Source organism: Pelophylax lessonae, assembly GCF_965119305.1.
Source record: "Pelophylax lessonae genome assembly, chromosome: 1".
Taxonomy (NCBI): Eukaryota; Metazoa; Chordata; class Amphibia; order Anura; family Ranidae; genus Pelophylax; species Pelophylax lessonae.
Genome location: NC_138768.1, coordinates 368070595 through 368094560, shown reverse-complemented (window position 1 = coordinate 368094560; position 23966 = coordinate 368070595).

Genomic DNA, 23966 nt, shown 5'->3' with positions numbered 1-23966 from the left:
TGCTCCGGGTCGCCCCAAAGAAGCTCCGGACCCTTTTTCTAAGTCGGAGCGACTTGTGTCGCTCCTATTAGAACGGGTCCGCAGCTTCTCTATGGAAGGCGACCTGTCAGGCGACCAGGTCGCCTGACAGGTCGCCCCAGTGTGAACGGGGGCTAAATGGACAGAGAAATGTGATGTTTTACATTTTTTTATTGGATGTGTTTTATAGAAGAAAGTAAAACATTTTTTCTTTTTCAAAATTGTTGGTCTTTTTTTGTTTATAGTGCAAAAAATAAAAACCACAGAGGTAATCAAATACCACCAAAAGAAAGCTCTATTTGTGGGGAAAAAACCAGGACATAAATTTTATATGGGTAGTTTCGCGCGAACCCACAATTGTCAGTTAAAGCACCGCAGTGCAGAATCGCAAAAAAATGGCCTGGTCAGGAAGGGGGGTGAACCTTCCGAAGCTGAAGTCGTTAAAACACATTGGTGTGAAGTAATATGAATACTTTTCACAGAGCATTTAGTATGCTGTTATTGACTGTTACCTAGTCAATACAGTGGGGTTTTAAGAACGAACACTTTAGGAGTGCTATACTGCAAGTAGTCCTCCTGGATGGGTGCCAGCTCTCATATTGCCAGGGCAATTTGTGGCAGCTGCTTTTCTCAACGCCTTTCATGTAACAGATGTAAACCACAGGCCTTTTTTTCTCCATGAAAGAGCATAGATTGTTAGATTTCTACAGTATGAGTCAAATGCAAAATGTCAAGTCATTACTTTGTGCTTTGCTTGACACTTCCTAACCCGAATTAATAACTTTGTCTCTCGGCAAACAAAGACATTGTTCTTGTAGCTTGCAGATTGCTTTCAGTAAATTATTAGGCAGGAGCTCTATTTAAAACATTACTTCAAAACAAAACAGGGTTTACAGAATAATACTGAATGGTAAGCAGTAGGGATGAGCTTCGAGTTTGAGTCGAGGCTAAGTTCGACTCGAACATCGATCATTCGATCATTCATCAAATGACGAAAAAATGTGCTTCTTCGTGGGAAATTCGGGATCCCATAATGCAGTGTGCGCGCACGCCACGCTTGCAGCATGTTATATGATTGGCCAAAGCATGCACCCTGAACTCATGCTTTGGCCAATCAAATGTTCTCTGTCATGATTGGACTAAAGGCAGTGGCAGGTCCCAAAAAGGCATTTATTTTCACATAAGGCTATTCCGGCTCTCTACCGTCATGTGGAAGGTAGTGTTTTGGCCTTGTTGGACAAAGCGGTCAGCAGGAAGGTGCACATTACTGCTGACTCTTGGTCCAGCAGGCATGGACAGGGATGTTACATTTCTTTCACGGCGCACTGGGTAACTCTGCTGGCAGCTGGGAAGGATGCAGGACAGGGTTCGGTGTTGTATCTTGTTTTGCCACCACGCCTCCAAAAAGCTGGTGCTGGTTCTGCCACATCTGGCTACTCCACCACCTCCTCCTCCTCCGTGTCCTGTTCTGCTCAATTGTCCTCTGAAGCAGCAGTGCTCCCTAAGCGTTCAAGGGGCTACGCAAGCAGTCAGGTTAAAAGATGCCATGCTGTGCTTCAGTTGGTCTGTCTAGGGGATAGGAGTCACACCGGTGCAGAGATTCCATCAGCTCTGCATAGGCAGGCTCAGAAATGATTGACACCACAAAAGCTTGAGCCAGGAATGGTTGTATGCGACAATGGCACCAACCTTCTCTCCGCCCTCCGACAGGGACACTTGACACATGTTCCATGCTTGGCACATGTTTTGAATCTGGTGGTGCAGCGTTTCTTGAGCCGATACCCGGGCTTCCAATATCCCCTGAGGCAGGCCAAAAAAGTCTGTGGCCATTTCCGCCGTTCGTTCAATGCCAGTGCTCACTTATCTGACATTCAATGGGAATTCAACCTGCCCACCAACTGCCTCATTTGTGACATGCCCACCCGGTGGAACTCAACGATGGCAATGCTGCAGCGGCTGCACACACAGCAGAGGGTCATCAATGAGTACCTGTGTGAGTATGGCACAAGGGCAGGGTCAAGGGAGCTTGGCTTTTTTTCGCCATGCTAGGTGCTTTTGATAAAGGATGCATGCATCATCCTGTCACCATTTGAGGAGGCCACAAGGATGGTGAGCCGGGACGATGCATGCATCAGTGACACTATCCCTCTAGTCTACCTGCTGGAGTACACGCTGCATGGAATCATGGACAGGGCACTTGAGGCAGAATAGCGGGAGGAAGGGGTGGAATTCCTTTCCTCACACGGCCCCCTTTATGCAGTTATCATTAATGCGGGGCCACAAAACACACAGGAGGAAGAGGAGGAGGAGGATTTCGGGAAGCATGGATGTAGAGGATAGCATACAGCATTCTTCAAGGGATGGTTTTGATTTCCCAGAAACCCCAGGAGTTGTACGTGGTTGGGGAGAGGTTGCACCTGATGACAATCTCATCCTTAGTGACCCAGAGGACCCAGAAGCTCATGCCTCCTCCAACTTACATTGCATGGGCTCCCTGATTCTGCAAAGCCTGCAAAAGGACCAGAGGATTTGCGCTATCAAGGAGAGGGATCATTACTGGTTGGCAACCCTTCTTGATCCACGTTACAAGGGTAAAGTTGCAGAGCTCATCCGGCCTTTGCAGAGGAAGCAGAGGATGAAACATCTTGAGGAGGCCTTGAAAAAAAAATTTGTGTACCAACTTTCCAGACACTGGGAGGTCAACATTCTCTGGACGTGTTTCTGAGGCATCATTCAGCCAAAGGAGGAGCGGTGGAGAAGGCGGCCGGCTGACCTTTAAACAGTTCTTTAGTCCTCAGCCACAACCAGGGCTGTTAGGTTTAAGCAACCCTCGGCAGTGTCTCCATCATATGGTGCATGATTATCTAGGTGCAAGAGCAGACTTGGAGACTTTTCCAGCTGAGCATCCACTGGGTCTTGAGGATGGACCACTGGCCAGAACTTGCTCAATATGCAATGGAGCTACTGGCCTGTCCTGCTTCCAGCGTGCTTTCTGAACGGACGTTCAGTGCTACTGGAGGTTTTGTGACCGACAAAAGAGTGCGTCTGTCCACAGACTCTGTTGACCAGCTGACTTTTATCAAAATGAACCAGTCCTGGATCAACAAGAGCCATCAAGCCCATGATGCTGATGAAACTGATTGAATTAGCTAGGGGACTGCCATCCCTTGAAGACTGCATATGCTGCCTATCCTATTCCTCTACCTTGATTATGCTAGCTTCCAACAATGTTTTTGGTTTAGGTCACTATTAACCCCCAATTTTTCTGCATTTGTATGACAGGTGCATACAATTTAAAGTTGTATGTAATTTTTAAAAGCAGGCCCTGTCCCTGTGCCCTGTTAACTGTGGGGGTTACAGTGTTCAGGCACCACCAACACCAAAGGCCCAATATTTTTGCACCTGTATGATAAGTACATGCAATTTCAAATTTGTATGTAACTCTTACCAGCAGGTCCGTTCCTACACCCCGCAAGAGTAACTGTGAGGGCTTGGTTATGGTGTTCAGGCACCACCAACAGCAAAGGCCCAGTTTTTGGCACCTGTATAGTGCCTGCAATTTCAAATTTGTATGGTATTCTTACCAGCATGTCCCGTTCCTGCACCCAGCAAGAGTAACTGTGAGGGCTTGGTTACGGTATTCAGGCACCAGCAACAGCAAAGGTCCAATTTTTGGCACCTGTATGACAAGTAAATGCGATTTCAAATTTGTATAGAATTCTTATCAGCAGGTCCCATTCCTGCTCCCAGCAAGAGTAACTGTGAGGGGTTGGTTATGGTGGTCAGGCACCACCAACAGCAAAGGCCCAATTTTTGGCACCTGTATGACAAGTACTTGCGATTTCAAATTTGTATGGATTTTTTAGCAGTAGGGCCCGTTCCTGTGCCCAGCAAGAGTAACTGCGAGGGGTTACGGTGTTCAGGCACCATCAACAAGCAAGGCCCAATTTTTCTGCACCTGTATGACAAGTACATTTGATTTGAAATTTGTATGTACAGTATATTTGTATATGACATTTTTTGCTTTAGAAATGTCAGTATTGCTGCAGCAGGCTACAGTGCTGATCGAAAGTTTGGGCACCCCAGGTAAACATTTGTATTAATGTGCATAAAGAAGCCAAGGAAAGATGGAAAAATCTCCAAAAGGCATCAAATTACAGATTAGACATTCTTAAAATATGTCAACAAAAGTTAGATTTTATTTCCATCATTTACACTTTCAAAATTACAGAAAACAAAAAAAATCGGATTTTTGTAAGATCTTACTGTAAAATCCTTTTCTCTTAGCTCATTGACAGACGTAGTCTTCTTGATTCACAAGAACTGGGTTATGTTGTCTCCGCAGGAGTAGGACTAGGCAGAAAAGAAAAAACGTTCTGGCTCCACCCTAGGGGCAGTCCCAGAGGGTATATCCTCCCTCTCTCTGCTACAAGGCATCAGTTCTGTCACAAAGCAGCAACAGAGAATTTAACCCAACCCAACTCAATGATAGAGGGGCGGGTACTACGTCTGTCAATGAGCTAAGAGAAAAGGATTTTACGGTAAGATCTTACAAAAATCCGATTTTCTCTGTCGCTCATTGACAGACGTAGTCTTCTTGATTCACAAGAACTGGGACATCCAGAAGCAGTGCCACAAATGAGGGGTGGGATTGACAGAAATCAAAATCCAATCTAGAAGGCCCAACCGGTGCCAAACTAGAAGTTTTAAAGGCTCATTATAAACAAAGAATGAGACTCAAATAAAAATTCCAACGGAAAAAAACCCTCGAGGTAGACCACTGGTCTCCTCAAATGGCGGCCTGCAAAACCTTGCGGCCAAACGAGGCATCAGACGATGCCATTACATCAACTTTATAATGTTTTGTAAAGGTATGCACCGACGACCAGGTAGCCGCCTTGCACACCTGGACCACTGACGCCTGATGGCGAAAGGCCCATGACGCACTAAGTGCCCGAGTGGAGTGCGCCTTAACAGGGAACGGGGGCTCCCGACCCTTAATAGAATAAGCCTGTACCACCGTCTGTCTGATCCATTTGGAAATAGTCGCGGCAGATGCAGGCAACCCCTTTTTGGGTCCATCCGGGATCACAAAAAGTGAATCCGTCTTGCGAAACGAGTCTGTCGTTTTCAAGTATACCCTGATCGCCCGGACCACATCCAAGGAGTGTAAAGCAAACTCCCGAGGATGACTGGGCTTAGGACACAGGGAAGGTAATACAATTTCTTCATTCAGATGAAATTCTGAAACCACTTTTGGTAGGAAGGATGGGTTCGGACGAAGAACCACCTTATCTCTATGAACCACCAGATATGGGGAACGACAAGATAAAGCGGCCAGTTCTGACACCCTGCGTGCAGAAGTAATAGCCACCAAGAAGGCCACCTTCTGGGACAACGTAGGTAGAGGAATCTCCCTAATATCTTCAAAGGGAGGTTTCTGAAGAACCGACAATACTAAATTAAGATCCCAGGGTGGTAACGGCGCGCGCACTGGCGGAGCCAGATGTCGCACCCCCTGGATGAAATTCCGCACCAAGGAATGAGTAGCCAAAGGCTTCTGAAAGAAGATAGCTAATGCTGAGACCTGACCCTTGATAGTACTCAAGGCCAGTTTCTGCTCAACCCCTTGTTGCAGAAAAGCTAATATTCGACTAACCGAATAAGACCGTGGACGGAACCCCAGAGGTTCACACCATGCAATGTAGGACTTCCATGTGCGATGATAAATCTTTCTGGAAGTCGCTTTCCTTGCTTCAACTAGAGTAGGAATAACTAAAGCTGACAATCCCTTGTCCTTCAGCACCTGGGTCTCAATAGCCAGGCCGTTAAAGCCAGCGATCGTAAAGCAGGATGGAAGATCGGTCCCTGAGACAGTAGGTCCTCCCTGAGAGGAAGTCTCCACGGGACGTCCGCCACCAGTCTGACCAAGTCGGTGTACCAAGCTCGGCGAGGCCAGTCCGGAGCTACCAGGATTACTGGAATTCCTTCCTCCTCTATCCTGCGAAGAAGTCTTGGCAGTAACCCGAGAGGAGGGAAGGCATACATTAGCTGGTATTGCCCCCACGGGGCGATCAGTGCGTCTGCGGTCTCTCCTAGAGGATCGCGGGAGCGAGCCACGAATCTCTGTACTTTCCTGTTGAATCGTGATGCCAACAGATCCACATCCGGGGTGCCCCAACGTAGACACAACTGGTGGAAAACTTCTGGATGGAGGGACCATTCAGTCTGACGGCTGAGATAATCTGCCTGCCAATTTTCCACCCCCGGAATGAACACCGCAGAGATCGCTGGAACAAATCGCAGAGATCGGCTTCACTGATCCAGAGTCTGACGGCTGAGATAATCTGCCTGCCAATTTTCCACCCCCGGAATGAACACCGCAGAGATCGCTGGAACAAATCGTTCCGCCCAGCGAAGAATGCAAGCCACTTCCTTGGCCGCTCGGACACTCTTGGTGCCCCCCTGGTGATTGACATAAGCCACGGCCGTGGCGTTGTCCGACTGGATCCGAACCGGGCTGCCCTGGAGCTGCTCGGTCCAGTGAATCAGACAAAGTCTGATCGCTCTCAGTTCCAATACATTTAACGGCAACCTGGATTCTTCCGGGGACCAAAGTCCCTGGACAGATAACTGACCGAGAATTCCTCCCCATCCGGATAGACTGGCATCCGTGGTCACTATCGTCCAATATATTGGCAGAAATGACTTTCCCTGGCTGAGCATCGGAGACCGAAGCCACCAGACCAGAGACTCTCTGGTCTGTTTGCTCAATCGGATCCGATTGTCCAGGGATTCCGGATTCCAATTCCATCTGAGAAGAATCTCTTGCTGAAGAATTCGGGTATGGGACTGGGCAAATGGGACTGCTTCGAAGGAAGCCACCATCAACCCCAGAACCCTCATGCAAGTTCGAAGAGAAGACCAGCTGTTGGATAGTAACAACTGGACTGCTGATTGAATCTTCCGGAGTTTCCCTACCGGAAGGAAAACTCTTGTCCTGACTGTGTCTAGATTTAGACCCAGATATTCGAGCCTCTGGGTGGGAACCAGAAATGACTTTTGCTGGTTCACCAGCCACCCGAATTCCTGTAAAGAAATTATAGTAATTTCTATGTTTTGTAGCAGGGTCTGAGGAGACTCTGCATGAAGCAGGAGATCGTCTAGGTAACCTAGAATCGATATGCCTCTTTGGCGCAGTAGTGCCAACATTGGGGCCAACACCTTCGTGAAGACCCGAGGAGCCGTGGCGAGACCGAAAGGTAACTCCACAAACTGATAGTGGTTCTCTTCTACGGAAAAGCGTAGAAACCGCTGATGTCCTGCGAAAATGGGAATGTGAAGATAGGCGTCCTTGATGTCTATGGACGCTAGAACATCCCCTGGATGCAGGAAGGCTGCTACTGTGCGAATGGATTCCATCTTGAATTTTCTTATGTTGAGAAAGGAATTGAGTGCCCTTAAGTCCAGAATTGGATGCACTTTGCCCTCTTTCCTGGGTATTGTAAATAGGTTTGAATAAAACCCCTGAAAACGTTCTGTCCAAGGAACGTGGACTACCACTCCTTGTTGTAGTAAATCCGTGACTGCTCTCCGCATATCTTCTAGACGATCCGGGGATTGTCGGATATTGGAAGGGAAGAATCGCGCCGGTGGGAGAGATCGAAACTCGATCTTGTACCCTGACCTTATGACTTCGCAAAACCCACTTGTCCGGGATTCTGGAAAGCCATGGATCCGGGAACCGGCGAAGACGTCCCCCCACCCCAGTTATGGGTGGGGGCGCACCTTCAGGCTTTGGACGATTTATCTTCAGGTCTGGAGGGGGCGGGCTTTTGCTTGCCCGACCAACGTCCCCTGAAGCCTCCTGAAGGAGCTTTGGAGGACTTAATTTTTTCACCCGCGGGACGAAAAAACTTTTTGTGAGCAGAGAAAGAAGGCCCTCGTCTTTGACGAGGTCCTTTACCTTTAACATTTTGCGGTAAAAAGGTGCTCTTTACTCCCGTGAGATCCTTAATGATCTCATCTAAGTTGGCTCCAAATAGACGCTCTCCTACAAAGGGGATATTAGCCAATGCTTTTTTGGAACCTTGGTCGGCTAACCAACCTTTTAGCCACAGTGTACGCCTGAGAACCACTGCTGAAACTGATGCTCGCGCCAATAATGGAGTGGTGTCTAACGCCGCATCACACACAAACTGTAACCCCTGTATCATTTGTTCCAACAAATCTGATACCGCCTGAGGGACTTCTTCTAAGTCCCGGCGTAACCACTTGGTCCATTCAGTTACAGTCTGCGAAACCAGTCCAATAGCAATTATTGGTCTGAAAGCTGATCCAATCAAGGAAAACATGGTGCGAGACATAGCTTCTATCTTGCGATCCACTGGATCTTTAAAAGACGGAGCGTCTTCTAAAGGAATAACCGTGGCTTTATTCAATCTAGCAATTGGTGAATCCACCACAGGTGGTTCTGTCCATTTCTTAATGAGGGTTTCCTCAAACGGATAACGCCTGTTAATGCGTTTAGAAATAGCAGAAATGCGTTTTGGCAGACTCCATTCTTCTTTGATTGGATTGCCAAAACATTTGGGCAATGGAAAAACCTTCGCTACTTTGATGCGTTTTTTTAGTCCCAAAGGGGATTTCAGTTTTAGCTATTTCCGACGGAATACCCTGTAATCTTAAGGTTTCTTGAACAGATACAATGAGTGCGTTTACCAACGCTTCCTCTCGGGCTATGGCTGATGCCGAAACATCCTCCTCACTGTCTGAAGAGACAGTACCCGAGACACCAATCCCAGATGAAGTACCTGCAACTGCAGAAATAGGCTCAGATTCTGAATCCGAAGTTTCAGATAATAAGGGGTTAGGCGGGGGTCGCTTTCTTGCGCCCTGTCCCTGACAAGCCACTTCCACCCGGGACACAAAAGTTTCCATAATAGCTGACAATGATTCAACCGTCAGTGGGGTGCTGGAGGATCCTGCAGACACCTCGAGGGGATCCGGTGGAGATACATGAGTGGCAGGGTCCATGTTAATTCAGGACACCTCTGCCAGAAAAAACAAAAACTTTTTTTTTTTTTTTATGTGTATCCCCCTAGCGCAATAGCGCCCCTCAGAGTACCTGCTTCTCGATCCCCACAGAGAGAGAGAGGGACCCTCAAGGCTCACCACCTGATGCAGAGAAGTTTCCAACCAACTGCAGTCAGCGTCTGTCTTTTACAGACTGGAAAGAGCTGTGTTAGTTTTCCCGGGTAGAATGACGTGGCTCCGCCCCCTGTGTACGCCTTCCGGCGTTCCCAGCTCTCCACGAGGTAGCTGGGCTCATCAAACATGGCCGCCCCCATACAGGAGACAATAGATTTCAAAAACATGGCGGCCGGCGTGACCTGAGGACATTCATGCACCCGGTCTACGGCAAAATGGCGGCGGACTGCCGAAATCGTTTTTCCCAGCACATCCACCTGCATCTCTGCTAAATGGCGGTTTATCGATCTGCAGGAGGTACACTACAATTAAGGTAGGATTATACCTCCTATGTCTGCTGTAATACTACAGTCTGCTGGGTAGAGTGTTAGCTCTCAAACCAAGTCCACTTCCCACCAAACACATGCTGTATTTACAAGGGGGACTTTTAGTGTCAGACAGATACTGACCATGTATGGAGGGGCCCATAATTCATACTGCCTCATAACGAGGAAAAAAGGGAACGTTTACTCACCGTACCGAACCGACAGGCACCCTCTCTTCACAATACCCTCTCCACCGGGGTGGGGGGTTGTGGACCACTCCGGACGCCTCGACTCTCTGGTTCCTGGCGTCCAAGCAAGACTTTTAACTCGCAAGGTCAGTCCCTCCAATGGGACTCCGTCGCGGCCGACCCAGCGCGGAGCTCTGGTCTGCACGCACTCGTAGGCAGAAACCGGGGTGACCACTGGATCTCAACATCCAGCCCGTCGCCCGGCCCCGCATACTTACTTGAATGTGTCGCAGCCGACCAAGCGCAATGCAATGGTCTGCGCGCGCTCGTATTCCGGCTGGGGTGACCACTAGTGTCGCCCAGTCCGGCGTATTTGCTTGAAGATCTCACAGGAAAAAACACTGGAGAAAAACTACCTAAAAAATATTTTTTCTAAAAAAAAAAATTTTGCCAGGACCAGAGATCCCAGCAAGGAACTTAGGTCGTTACTCCTGACTAGACAGAAAAAAACTGATGCCTTGTAGCAGAGAGAGGGAGGATATACCCTCTGGGACTGCCCCTAGGGTGGAGCCAGAACGTTTTTTCTTTTCTGCCTAGTCCTACTCCTGCGGAGACAACATAACCCAGTTCTTGTGAATCAAGAAGACTACTTCTGTCAATGAGCGACAGAGAAATTACGTCTGAAAAAGTTTGGGCACCCTGCAGAGTTAAAGCGGAGTTCCGGGCACAGAAATGATTTTTCAATAAACATACCCCCGGGACAGTCAGGGCTAGTACATTCCACAATGGCTAGCCTCTGATCTGTCCCGGTTCGCACTTACCTTTTAGAAGAAATACTTACTTATAAAATTTCTTCCACAGCGTTTCCATCTCTCTTGTGGGCAGCTGAAGCCGGCGCCGTCCTCTTCGGCGTCTTCTTGTCCCAGAATGCGCCTGCACCGGCCCCTCTCGTCACTTCGGGTGCGTCGCCCGGAAGTGACGAGCGGGCCCGGTGCCGTCGCATTGATTCCTGGGAGCGATGACGTACAGCTCCCAGGAATCAGTGCAAGCCAGGAAGTGATGGCGGAGCCGCGGTGCTGAGGGAGGAAGTGAAGACTAGGTGAGTATCTTCGATCTTCAATTACAAGGTGAGTTTTTAAAAAAAAAAAAAAAAACCTAACTATCCAATTCCTTTTCAGGTAAAGGGGAACAAGCGGACGGGCACAAAAAAAATATATCGATTTTGTGCCCGGAACTCCGCTTTAATATCTTGTACTGCCTAATCTTTCAATTCTTGTTTGAGGTATCTTTGTCCATTCTTCCTTACAAAAGTCATCCAGTTCTTTGAGATTTCTGGGCTGTCTGCTCTTTTAACCACTTGCCGACCGCCGCCCGACAATATGCGGCGGCGGTCAGCCCCTCCCAGGCAAAGTGACGTACCGGTACGACACTAGTCTGGGAGCCAATAGGGGGCGAGCACGCCCCGCCGGAGGCGTGCTCCCGCCCCCGCTCGTTCACTAAGAAGCCCGCGCGTGTGACCGGCGGACCCGATGTCTGCCGGTCACTGGCGATCGTCGGATACAGCGGGAGTAAGGCAGGCGGCTAATGTAAACACAGCCGCCTGTCATTCTCCCCTGTGTAACAGCACAGATCATACGGTCCTGCTATGTAGGACCGTTGATCTCTGCTGTTACACACACAGCCACATCCAATCACAGTTAGAAGCACGCCCCTAGGGACACACTTAACCCCTTCCTCTCCAATAAAGTTACCCCCTTCCCTCCCAGTGTCATTTTTACAGTAACAGTGCATATGTATAGCACTGATTACTGTAGTAATGTCACTGGTACCCCCAAAAGTGTAAAAAATGTCAGTCAAGGGTCCGATCTGTCCGCCGCAATGTCGCAGTCCCGCAAAAAAAAAAATCGCAGATCGTCGCCATTACTCGTTAAAAAAATGACAAAAATCTTTCCCTTAGTTAGTAAACACAAAAACTTTTGCGCAAACCAATCAAAATACGCTTTTTGCAATTTTTTTTACCAAACATATGTAGCAGAAAACAAATTGGCCTAAAATGTTAAAATATTTTGATTTTTACATTTTTATGGGGGGAATTTCATATAAAAAATGTGAAAAATATTGTTATTTTTGCAAAATTGTCGCTCTTTTTTTGTTTATAGCGCATGATCAAAAAATCGCACAGGTGATCAAATACCACCAAAAGAAAGCTCTGATTGTGGGAAAAAAAGGACGTCAATTTCATTTGGGTACAGTGTTGCACGACCGCGCAATTGTCCGTTAAATCACGCAGTGCCGAATCGCAAAATACCCCCTGGTCAGGCAGGGGGTAAAATCTTCCGGGGCTTAAGTGGTTAAGGTCTATCCGTAGATTTTCAATTATGTTGAGGTCAGGAGATTGTGAAGGCCATGGCAAAACCTTCAGTTTATGCCTCTTGATGTAATCCCCCGTGGATTTTGAGGTGTGTTTAGGATCATTATCCATTTGTAGAAGCCATCCTCTCTTTAGCTTTTTCACAGATGGCATCAAGTTACCATCCAAAATTTGCTGAAATTTTATTGAATCCATTTTTCCTTCTACTCGTGAGATGTTCCCTGTGCCACTGGCTGCAATACAACACCAAAGCATGATTGATCCATCCCCATGCTTAACAGTTGGACAGAGGTTCTTTTCATTAAATTCTGTGCCCCTTCTTCCCCAAACGTACCTTTGCTCATTCCTGCCAAAAAGTTCAACTTTAACCTCATTGGTCCACAGAACTTGTTTCCAAAATGCATCAGGCGTGTCTATATGTTTATTTGCAAAGTTCAAACGCTGATTTTTGTGGTGAGGACGTAGAAGAGGTTTTCTTCTGATGACTCTTCCATGAAGACCATATTTGTACAAGTATCTCTTTATAGTGGAATAGTGTACCACAACTCCAGTGTCTGCCAGATCTTTCTGGAGGGATCGTGCAGTCTAACGTGGGTTTTGAATTGTTTTTCTCACAATCCTGCGAGCTGTTCTGTCTGATATTTTTCTTGGTCTTCCAGATCTTGCTTTAACTTCCACTGTTCCTGATGACTGCCATTTCTTAATTACATTCCGAACAGAGGATATTGACATCTGAAAACGCTTTGCTATCTTCTTATAGCCTTCTCCAGCTTTGTGAGCGTCAACTATTTTCAGTTTCAGTTTTTTAGACAACTGCTTAGAAGATCCCATGGTGCTGAATGTTGGGGCAAGGTCAGATGAGTCTGGGCATTTAAAAACTTTGAGATTGACATCAACTGGTCTTCCCAGACAATGATTGAGAACAATCCATGACACTGGCAGGTCTCAGCCTTGCAAAGGGGGCAGTGCATGCTATAAATTCTGCAGGGTGCCTAAACTTTTGCAGATGCCATTTTTTGTTTTCTGTAATTTTGAAAGTGTCAATGATGGAAATAAAATCTAACTTTTGTTGACATATTATAAGAATGTCTAATCAGTAATTTGATGCCTTTTAGAGATTTTTCCATCTTTCCTTGGCTTCTTTATGTACATTAATACAAATTTTTACTTGGGGTGCCCAAGCTTTCGATCACCCCTGTACATACCGTATTTTCCGGCGTATAAGACGACTGGGCGTATAAGACGACCCCCCAACTTTTCCAGTTAACCACTTAAGCCCCGGAGGATTTGGCTGCTAAAGGACCAGGGGTTTTTTTGCGATTTTTTTACTGCGTGACTTTAACGGACAATTGCGCGGTCGTGCGACGCTGTACCTAAACGAATTTGACGTCCTTTTTTTCCCACAAACAGAGCTTTCTTTTGGTGGTATTTGATCACCTGTGCGATTTTTTGATCACGCGCTATAAACAAAAAAAGAGCGTAAATTTTGCAAAAATAACAATATTTTTCACATTTTTTTATATGAAATTCCCCAAAAAAAAAAGTAAAAATCAAAATTTTTTAACATTTTTCGGCCAATTTGTTTTATGCTACCTATGTTTGGTAAAAAAAATCGCAAAAAGCGTATTTTGATTGGTTTGCGCAAAAGTTATCGCGTTTACTAACAAAGAGAAAGATTTTTGTCATTTTTGGTGTTTTTTTTTTTAACGCGTAATGGCGGCGATCTGCGATTTTTTTTTCGGTACTGCGACATTGCGGCGGACAGATCGGACCCTTGACTGACATTTTTGACACTTTTGGGGTTACCAGTGATATTACTGCAGTAATCAGTGCTATACATATGCACTGTTACTGCAAAAATGACACTGGCAGGGAAGGGGTTAACTTTATTGGGAAGGGAGGGGTTAAGTGTGTCCTAGGGGCGTGCTTTCTACTGTGTAGGGACATTGCTATTGGTGTAAAAGCAAAGATCAACCGTTCTACATAGTAGAACGGTCAGATCTTTACTTTTACACAGGGAGAACTGACAGGCAGCTTGTTTACACAAGCTGCTCTGTCTTTCTCCCTTCACAGGAGCGATCGTAGTGTGGCCGGCGGACATCGAGTCCGCCGGTCACACGCACTGACTTGCCTGTGAACGAGCCGCGGCGGGCGCGCGCCTCGGCGGGCGCGCGCCCGCTCGCTATAGGCTCGCAAGTCAGTGACAGGCGAGTGACGTACCGATACGTCACTCTGCCTGGCCGGGGCTGACCGCCGCAGTATATAGTCGTGCGGCGGTCGGCAACCGGTTAAAATTTGAGAGTATGCATGTAAACATAAAACAGTGCAAGTGGATTAAAATTTTCCAAATTCACTCTAAAGCTGAAAGGAAGGATAAAACAACAAACCCATGGGAGCTGCCATGCTCCACAACCCCCCTTATTGTATCCCAATCCCCTCCAAGTCCCCCTCCTTGTATCCCAATCCCCTCCACAGTCCCCCTTCTTGTATCCCAGTCTCTTCTAAGTTGTCCCCCTTACTTGCACATTACTCCCTTTCACAGTCCCCTTACCTTACATAGCAGATAGAGGATGCAGCATGTCCGAGCAGGAAGTGTCCAACTTTCCGTTTAACAGGCAGATTGGTTGCTGGGACCGCCCCTAGCAACAACAAATCACAGGCTTTTTAACTTAGACAGCAGTGAAGGTGGGGCGGGGGAGCCTGGATGGGAGTTCTCTGTCAGCTTAGGCAGTCCGTGTGGCAGCATAGCTGAAGTGCTCTCACTCCCCCACCGCATATTCTCCAGTTCGGCTCCAGCATCCGCCGTATAAGACGATACCCGGCGTATAAGACGACCCCCGGCTTTTGAGAAGATTTTCCTGGGTTAAAAAGTCGTCTTATACGCCGGAAAATACGGTAAATAGTAGAGATGCACTACTTTACAGGCACAGTCAGGTGACCCCCACAGGCATGTTATTTGAAGGGATTTTTCATTTTTTTTAGTTTCACTTTAAGCCTCATTAAAATCAGTAAATCACTGCTCCTTTAAAAACTATCATTTTTAAAAACTTTTTTTTTCATTGTTACATGTTCCCCAGGTCAGTACCTGGACCCTCATACACTTTTTTGGGGCAATAACTTGCATTTAAGCCTTCAAAATGTGGCCGTTTGATTTTTGAGGTTGGAGTCCCATGACATCAATGGGGTTTGTTTATTCGAACAAACTTTTCCTCTGTTCGCGGTGTTCTGGTGCAAACCGAACCGGGGGGTGTTCAGCTCATCACTAGTGAGCAGTAACCAAACTGGTGGAACCTTTCAGCAACTGGGAAAGTCAATGAATTCTGATGGAAGAGTTATGCTGGCCATACAGGGATAGAAAACCATTTGAAAAAGCATTCAATACGCTTGACCGCTTAACTTTCGAAACGTCCGTGAGCCAATCTCGAAATGTGGATTTTGATGCAAAAGAATGAATCGGCATGTCTGGGTTTTTTCCCCCCCTTGAAACAGTTGATTTTCGAAAGATCAGTAGTTAAATCGGAAATATTTAGAAATATCGACAGTGCATGCGTGTGTAAAATGTAACCCTGGAAGTCAATGCAACAAGCAACGACCAGAATATAATAATTCCTCCAACAACAGATGTGTCGCACACGGCAATGATGTATGACCTGTTTCAGTGGGAGGATTCCTAAAAGGTCAAAAATGTGTTACATCATTTCCACTGATCGTATAATCAATCGAGTACAAAACTGGATTTTTGTCTTACCATAAAATCCTTTTCTCTAAAGTTCATTGCCAGCGCAGCTCCATATTCTTCTTGACCATTGGGTTATGCTGCCCCTTACAGGAGTAGGAAACTAGGCAGGATAAAACTTTACCATGCCTATGGGGCAGTTTCTTCAGGCATAACCCCACTCACTCTGCTATAGGATTAAGATTTGTTGCAAGCAGGTAGAAGAAAAAACACCATCCCACTCAGAAAAAGAGGGGCGGGTTCTGCGTCTGTCAATGAACTTTAGAGAAAAGGATTTTACGGTAAGTCAAAAATCCAGTTTTCTCTATCTTTCATTGACAGATGCAGCTCCATGTTCTTCTTGACCATTGGGACGTCCCAAAGCAGTACTTGCATGAGGGGGTGGGAAAACAACGGTATTCACCAAAGGCTAAACTTAGCCAACTAGTAAACATGGAGCTCAACCAGGAACAACTAGAGCTCACCTAGAAAACACACCTTCAAAGAGAATATTTTCTCTTAAACAGCAGCCTGCAAACCTTTGCAGCCAAAAGAAGCATTCAAGGATGAAAACACATCTACTTTGTAGAATTCTGTGAACGTGTGCACAGACGACCTAGTTGCCGCCTTGCAAACTTGCATTACTGACGCCTGATGGCGAAAAGCCCAAGAGGCACTCAGCGCCCTAGTAGAATGGGCCTTCACAGGGAAAGGTGGAACCTGACCCTTCAGTGAATAAGCCTGTACCACCGTCTGCCTGATCCATTAGGATATGGTCATGGCAGAAGCAGCCAATCCCTTCCGAGGTCCTTCCGTGAGGACAAAAAGAGTCTGATTTCCTAAAAGATTCAATAGCCACCAGGTAAACCCTAATTGACAGAATTGCATCCAAAGAATGCAAGGCAGTTTCCTTAGGACGCTTGGGCTTAGGACAGAAGGCAGCACAATTTCTTCATTCAAATGGAAAACAGAAACCACCTTAGGAAGAAACAACTGATTAGGTCAAAGTACCACCTTATCTCTGTGGACCACCAGATAAGGTAAACGGCAGGATAGTGTTGCCTATTCAGATACTCTGCCAGCAGAGGTAATAGCCACCAAAAAGGCTACCTTCTGTGACAGTGTAAGCAGAGGAATCTCCCTAATGTTCTCAAAGGGAGGTTTTTGAAGAACAGACAGTACAAAGTTAAGATCCCACGGCGGTAATGGGAATCATATCGAAGGAGCTATATGGCGGACCCCTTGAATAAAAGTGTGAATCAAAGCATGCGTAGCTAAAGGGCGTTGGAAAAACACAACCAAAGACAACACTTGGTCTTTAATAGCACCCAAGGCCAACCGCTGTTCAACCCCTCTTTGGAGAAAGGTCAAAATCCTAGGCACCGAAAAAAGGCGAGGCTGCACCTTCAACAATTCACATCATGGGATGTACGATTTTCACGTACGATGATAGATCTTCCTGGAGGTAGATTTTCTAGCCTTCAACGGTGTAGGTATCATTGAGTCCTTCAATACCTGGCTTTCAACAGCCACGCCGTTAAAGGAATCGACTGTAAAGCAGGATGGAAGATTGGCCCTTGAGACAGCAGATCTTCCCTTAGAGGAAGTCTCCAAGGAGCATCGGTGACCAACCTTACCAGATCTGCGTACCAAGACCAGCAAGGCCAATCTGGGGCTACCAGAATGACCGGAATCCCTTCCACCTCTATTCTGCTCAGAAGCCTCAGCAGGAGTTTCAGCGGAGGGAACGCATAGATCAGCCGATACTGACCCCCAAGGAGCCAACAGTTCGTCTGTGGCATCAGCCAGATGATCCCAAGACCTGGCTACAAACCTCTGTACCTTCTTGTTGAGTTGAGAGGCTAACAGGTCGATGTCGGGTGTCCCCCACCGGACTCACAGCAGGTGAAACACCTCCGGGCGCAGGGACCATTCCCCCTGATCCAACACCTGACGACTCAGGTAATCCGACTGCCAGTTCTCCACTCCTGGGATATGCATGGCGGAAAGGGCTGGAACGATATTTTCTGCCCATTTCCGGATCTCGGCCATCTCCCGGGCCGCCAAGACACTATTTGTGCCCCCCTAACAATTGACGTAAACCACGGCCGTTGCATTTTCCGATTGAATCTGAACTGGACAACCCTGCAGATGGTTTGTTCAGTGGCTCAGGCAAAGCTTTATCGCTCTGAGTGCCAGAATATTAATCGATAGTCTGGACTCCTCCACGGTCCAGGACCCCTGAACACACAGCTTCCCAAGCACTCCTCACCAGCCAGACAGGCTGGCATCCATGGTTACCACGGTCCAATACAATGGGAGGAAGGATTTGCCCTGGCGTGGGGCCAATGAGCGAAGCCACCACAGAAGAGCACTCTGTGCTCTGACTCAACCCAATCGTAGTGTCCAAGGATTTTGGATCTTTGCTCCACTTGACAAGAATTTCCCTTTGTAAGGGTCTCGTGTGGAGCTGAGCAAACTGAGCCGCCTCGAAGGTCAACACCATCAGACCTAAGGCTCGCATGCAAGTCCGCAGAGAGGACAGGTTGCTGGATAACAGCAAACAAATCGCCTTCTGCAACTTTTGCAGCTTTTCGGGGGGAAGAAACACCCTCATCGAAGCTGAATCCAGAGTCAGGCCCAGATAATACAGTTTTGAAGATGGCACCAGAGCAGATTTTTTGAAATTGATGTTCCATCCGAACTATTGCAGAGTCCATACAGTGATTGTCAAGTCGCCCAATAGGACTGAATGTGAGTCTGCTCTTAAGAGGAGATCCTCCAGGTACCCCAGTACCGCAATCCCCCGTTGTCGCAGTAATGCCAATACTGGAGCCAACACTTTGGTGAAGACCCTGGGAGTGGAGGCGAGACCAAACGGTAACACCACAAATTGATGATTCTCCTCTTAAGAAGCAAAGAAAACGCTGGTGCCCAGTGTAAATAGTGATGTGTAGCTATCGATTGATATTGATGGAGGCCTAAAAGGCTCCTTGGTATAGGGATACCACTACCGTGCGAATGGACTTCATTCAAAACTTCTGTACCCGCACAAAGCAATTCAGAGCCTTGAGGTCCAGAATTGGACGCATTTTGCCTTCTTTCTTGGGAACAGTAAACTGGTTTGAATAGAACCCCTGAAAGGGTTCCCAAGAGGGAATCGGCACAATGATCCCTTGCGACAGCAGATCTTGTACAGCTTCTCGTAGATCCCTTAACTGATCTGGAGATAGGCGTAGATTGGACGGGAAGACTCTGTCTGACGGTCGAAACCTGAATTCGATCTTGTAACCCAATCGGATCAGTTCGTGGACCCCTTTGTCCTGAATCAAGGAGGTTCATGGTTCCCGGAAGAAAGCAAAGACGTCCCCCCCCCCCCCAGTTACGGGTGAGGGCGCCCCTTCATGCAGACGGGGATTTGTCTGTAGATCTGGATTGGCCTGCTCTCAGTTTACCCAACCATGTCTTCTTGGAACCCCCAGAAGACCTAAATGGCTTAGATCCGTTCTCCTGTGTGTTGGAGGCACTGTGGGCTGTAAAATAAGGCCCTCATCTATTACGTGGTGACTTACCGTTGATCAGTTCATCCAATGAGGATCCAAACAAACGGTCCCCCATAAAGGAGAGCTCTGATAGGGCCTTTTTTGAAGCCTGATCCACAGACCAGCTTTTTAGCCACACCATGCGTCTAATAGCTACTCCCACCGCGCTACCCCCACTGCGGACACTCTGGCTACAAGAGGGGCCGCATCACGTGTAAATAGTAGGGCTTTGACCATTTGGTCCATTAGCTCTGCCAGGCCTGGAGGGAGCTGTTCTGTTTCTAGGTCACTTTTTAGTAACTTTGCCCATGCCATTATGGTCTGGGACACCAGAGTGATCACGAAGATCAGTTTAAGTATTGAGCCTGCTATCATACAGTGCCTTGCGAAAGTATTCGGCCCCCTTGAACTTTGCGACCTTTTGCCACATTTCAGGCTTCAAACATAAAGATATAAAACTGTAATTTTTTGTGAAGAATCAACAAGTGGGACACAATCATGAAGTGGAACGAAATTTATTGGATATTTCAAACTTTAACAAATAAAAAACTGAAAAATTGGGCGTGCAAAATTATTCAGCCCCTTTACTTTCAGTGCAGCAAACTCTCTCCAGAAGTTCAGTGAGGATCTCTGAATGATCCAATGTTGACCTAAATGACTAATGATGATAAATAGAATCCACCTGTATGTAATCAAGTCTCTGTATAAATGCACCTGCACTGTGATAGTCTCAGGGGTCCATTTAAAGCGCAGAGAGCATCATGAAGAACAAGGAACACACCAGGCAGGTCTGAGATACTGTTGTGGAGAAGTTTAAAGCCGGATTTGGATACAAACAGATTTCCCAAACTTTAAACATCCCAAGGAGCACTGTGCAAGCGATAATATTGAAATGGAAGGAGTATCAGACCACTGCAAATCTACGAAGACCTGGCCGTCCCTCTAAACTTTCAGCTCATACAAGGAGAAGACTGATCAGAGATGCAGCCAAGAGGCCCATGATCACTCTGGATGAACTGCAGAGATCTACAGCTGAGGTGGGAGACTCTGTCCATAGGACAACAATCAGTCGTATACTGCACAAATCTGGCCTTTATGGAAGAGTGGCAAGAAGAAAGCCATTTCTTAAAGATATCCATAAAAAGTGTTTAAAGTTTGCCACAAGCCACCTGGGAGACACACCAAACATGTGGAAGAAGGTGCTCTGGTCAGATGAAACCAAAATCAAACTTTTTAGCAACAATGCAAAACGATATGTTTGGCGTAAAAGCAACACAGCTCATCTCCCTGAACACACCATCCCCACTGTCAAACATGGTGGTGGCAGCATCATGGTTTGGGCCTGCTTTTCTTCAGCAGGGACAGGGAAGATGGTTAAAATTGATGGGAAGATGGATGGAGCCAAATACAGGACCATTCTGGAAGAAAACCTGATGGAGTCTGCAAAAGACCTGAGATGGGACGGAGATTTGTCTTCCAACAAGACAATTATCCAAAACATAAAGCAAAATCTACAATGGAATGGTTCACAAATAAACATATGCAGGTGTTAGAATGGCCAAGTCAAAAGACCTGAATCCAATCGAGAATCTGTGAAAAGAACTGAAAACTGCTGCTCACAAACGCTCGCCATTCAACCTTACTGAGCTCGAGCTGTTTTGCAAGGAGGAATGGGCAAAAATTTTAGTCTCTCGATGTGCAAAACTGATAGAGACATACCCCAAGCGACTTACAGCTGTAATCGCAGCAAAAGGTGGCCCTACAAAGTATTAACTTAAGGGGGTTGAATAATTTTGCACGCCCAATTTTTTAGTTTTTTATTTGTTGAAAAGGTTTGAAATATCCAATAAATTTTGTTCCACTTCATGATTGTGTCCCACTTGTTGATTCTTCACAAAAAATTGCAGTTTTTTTATCTTTATGTTTGAAGCCTGAAATGTGGCAAAAGGTCGAAAAGTTCAAGGGGGCCGAATACTTTCGCAAGGCACTGTATGTAAGTGGTGGGACAGAGACTCAATCCTTCTATCCACAGGGTCTTCAAAGACCAGGGACTCCACCCTAGTAGATTTGTTCAGTCTGAAGACCGGATAGTCCACCTTTGGTGGAACAGTCCAGTTTGCGGATACCGCGTCCGCAAATGGATAGCGCCTCTTAAAAAGCTTTGCACCATGAACATCTGTTTGAGGCGCCCCCATTGGTCAACGACAATTTTATCAAAAAATTCCCGGGCAAGGGAAAACCTTGCCCGACTTCAGGGATTTGTGAGTGCCAAATGACACCTGGGTCCATGACGCTGCAGAATCATCTGCCATTTTTAGAGTTTCCCGCACTGACACTAAGTGCCTCCACCAGCACGCTTTCCCATGCGGCTGCAGACGAGGATATGTCGTCCTTGCCATCCAAGTGTGATGACGCATAACCCTCTGGGTGACATGCGTCCGCGGCGGCCATATCTACTTCAGAATCTGAGGACACAGGAGAGGCAGGAGAGGGCATAGGGCGCTTTTTACTAGTGGTATTTTTTTAAAACCAAATCCACTTTTGACACCAGGTTTTAAAAAACTGTTAAGGCATACAGGGGTTGCAACCCGGAGGTCCCCGCAACCGCAGGGAGGGGATCTGTAGGTGAAATTTGTTTCTGGGTCTCCATATGAACCCTGGAATAGTGCAGTATCACTTTAAGCAAACTGCGAAAAATGGACCCACATCGCTGCACCAGCAGGGGGAGAGAGAGAGGCCTACAGGGACCCCAATAGACATACCACCATTTGATATGGAGGAGAACAGGATCAGTCTGCTGTGCAGAAAAAACGATGTTCACAGAAAGAGGAAGTACCTGGGTCATCACTAGAGTAAAGGCCTAGCTGCTCCCTGCTGTCCAGCATTTGTGGAGAGAAAATGCCTGCCCAATGCATTCCTATGGGGAAACCACAAAAACATAGCCGCCCATACATTTCAATGGGAATTTCTGCCAAATGAGGCTGAACAATTCTACAGTGAAATGGCAACCCCTCTCGGCAGGTCATGCGGTCTCTAGGACCCCCTAAGAGGTCCAAACGATTAGGGGCATCAGGGGGGTCCCCGGCAGGGACCCCCACCAGAATTACCCCCCCCCCAGCTATGCTATAGCGGCATTGGCGAGTCCACCCCCCAGAGGACCCCTGTGTTGGGGACTGAGGTAGAGACCTATTATGATGTTGGGGAGGGAGGATTTGGGGGGAGCCTAGTACATACCGAGAGGCTAGGGGGAAATGAGGGGTACCCGAGGGTCCGACTTTCCCAGAGAGGGGGCCTACATCCACCCCGAGTCCGCCAGAGGAATGGGGGGAGACTTACCATACTACGGCATCAGGAGGGCGCCACTCAGAACAGACTACCTCTCCACCCAAGGTGGCTGTGCTGACGGCCAGGGGGTACGCTGTGATTCAGGGCATCCCAGGTCGCGTGCGTCCCACTCGTGGGCCAGCCCCCGTTCATCGGGGCTCTGTCATGGCGAGGCCTAGTGCTGGACAGGGGCCCCCCAGGGAGTGGCCCACGTCCACCAGAGCTATGGGGGGGACACTACCCACCATACCAACGACATCGGGTGGGTACCACTGTGGACACACTACCTCTGTACTCGGGGTGGGCGTGCTGACAGCCAACTGGGGGTCCGACCATCCCAAGGAGGGGCCCACATCCACCCCAAAATCCTCCAGGATGAGAGGAGAAAGCAGCCGGGCACCACTCCAGACAGAACCCCTTGCCATCGAAATGGGGGGCTGTCAGCCAGGAGGAACACTGAGACCCAGTCGTATGCGACCACACCAGGTGTCTCACTCGCAGGCCAATCCCTGTCCAGTGGGGCTAGGTCGCAGCCGACATAGCACGGAGCTGAGGTCTGCGAGCACTTGCTGGCCAGACTGGGGTGACAGCTGGATCTAGATTTTCCAAGCCCGTTGCCCAGTCCGGCAGGAGAGAAAAAAATTCTAAGAAAAAAAAACGTTTGCTAGGCCAAGAGATCCCAGCAAGGAACTAAGTCCTTACTCCCGACTAGGCAGGAGAAAAAAAAAAACCTGAGTACCTAGTAGATAGAGCGAGGATGTTTACTCCCTCAGACTGCCCATGGTCATAGCCAGATGCTGTCTAGTGTCCTACTCCTGTAGGTGGCAGTATAACCCAATGGTTATGAAGATCAGGAGCTGTGACTGTCAATGAACGAAAGAGAAATGTACTGTTTATGTGGTTAGCAATCAATATGTCGATAATTGGGCGACAACTGATACAATAATGGCGTTATCGTATACACGTTCGACAGATTTTTTGCATTCTGACATTCTGTTTTTAAAGAAACAAACTTTCTATCCATGTGTGGCCAGCATTACTCTACTTTGATATTTGCCTCAATAAGCCCATGTTCCTAGTATTTGTCAAGGCATAATGAATAAAGATTTACTACCACATGAAGATATTGGGGTTAAAATGTACATGAACCCCAACAGTGAATTCTTCTTATCTGTTTAACAATGGCAAATCTCTTCATATTGCATATTTAAGAGTTAAAAACCACCAACACAGCTGTTGCTCATTTAACCACTTACCTACTGGGTACTTTCATCCCCTTTCTGCCCAGGCCAA